Source organism: Dermacentor albipictus, chromosome 7 (genome assembly GCF_038994185.2).
Source record: "Dermacentor albipictus isolate Rhodes 1998 colony chromosome 7, USDA_Dalb.pri_finalv2, whole genome shotgun sequence".
Taxonomy (NCBI): Eukaryota; Metazoa; Arthropoda; class Arachnida; order Ixodida; family Ixodidae; genus Dermacentor; species Dermacentor albipictus.
The window spans coordinates 80,820,719-80,822,622 of NC_091827.1; positions in this window are offsets into that span (position 1 = coordinate 80,820,719).

Genomic DNA, 1,904 nt, shown 5'->3' on the forward strand with positions numbered 1-1,904 from the left:
GGAGGGGACGCGTGATAATTTTAACCACCGGGGGTTCTTAAACATGCACCCAAGGGACGCTGCATGGATATTATTGCAGTGCACCATTTTTCATTTTGTAAATGCAGCCGCTGCGGCCGGGATTTCATCCAGCACCTCGTGCTTAGCCGCGAAACGCTACACCATATTGTTAATTTGATATATAATTAGCCATATAATTGTACGTTTTGTTTGTGTGATTGATAATATAATGAACTATTTAGCAGCTACTCGAAGTATCTATAATTAGCACGCTTGAATATTGAGTGCACTTCATCTCGTGTATCCGTTACTTGCTCTGCTGTCTTGTCCTTATACCGTGAGCTTCTTCATTATTTCCATTGTTATAGTTAAAACAACACGGCATCAGCTATTACTTGCATTAACCACGTTCTCTTCCGTAAAGTTTCTCAGCAATTTAAACAAATGAGCAATAATAGTAAACAATTTCATCGCTGATTGTCTACTTAGCAATGGCAACAGCACTGCACAAAAAAGCTGTCGATGATAGATATTATGGGAAGTTTGGTGATCAATTTGATAATTCTTGACGGAAATGTTACTTAAAACAGGCACTAAATTTATCTGGTCGAACAACATGTTTTCATTCGAAAAGCTGCTTCAATTTCTCTGCCTGAAAGCGTTGGGTATAAACTGAAGAAATGAAAGCCCTATACTTTTGTCCTTAATTTCTCCCGCCGAATACGGCGCCGAGGCCGCCACCATCACATCAGTGCTTTCACAGTATAGTCACCTATATGTCAGCCAATTTCTTGCATCAACAGAAAATTTATCATGATTTCAATATTACGTTCCGACTTGTGTCCAAACATCACCCAATTATTTTATTTAAAAGCTCCCAATACCGCCGATAGGACTCCGTCAAAATACATGCTGTCGAGGGAAGAGAGAGAAGAGAGAGAGAGAGAGAAAATAATGCAGAGAAAGGCAGGGTAACCAGAGGTAGTTCCGGTTGGCTACCCTGCGCAGGGGGAAGGGTTAAGAGGGATAAAAAGAGAAACAGAGTAGAAGGGGGAGATAGAAAGAAAGGGAGACAAGCACGAACAAAGCGCGTACAGTACAGAGCGGTAGGGGGCGGCATTCTTAGAGTCTGTCGTGAAGCCCCGTGGACCGCAAGAACCTTACTAGAGCGAGTAAGGCCTTCAACGCGGATGTTCTTTAGGAGCATTGGCCTAAAGCTTTTAGTTCTGAAAGTGGACGATTGTCCAACTGGTCCAGTACTCTGCACATCACTTGTCTCTCAGCACTGTATCGCGGGCAGACACAGATAATGTGTGCGAGCGTCTCGTCGATGTTACATGTGTCGCACGTGGGGCTGTTGGCCATTCCTATGAGGAAAGCATAGGCGTTTGTAAAGGCAACGCCTAGCCACAGACGGTAGAGCATGGTCTGTTAACGTCGGGGTAATCCAGGCGGGACGTGCATCCGTATGTCCGGAGACAACGAACGCAACCGACACATTGTGAAAACATTCGAGTCCCACAGGGGCAAAGTACACTCACGGGACATCAATCGCAGCTCAGCCGCAGCGTCTATTCGTGAAAGCGGAATGAAGACTCGTTGGCCACTTTCATGTGCAGATCGGGCGGCTTCGTCGGCGTGGTCAGTCGAGGGAAGCAAATGCAAGTATTTTAAGGTGTGTCACTACTCGCCTCTCGTTTACCCGTCTTTTCTCTCAATTTTTCTTCACAACACCAGAAGCATAATTTACTAATCAATACTAATTTTACGTTGTCCCGATTAGGTTAGCACCCTCAGAGCAAAGACGACGGAGACGGCGATGTCGCGGTGTTTCCGTGTTCAAGCAAAGCATTATCGGGCTTCATCGGGTTCGGTCTTGTTTAAGTACTACCCTGTAAACGGAG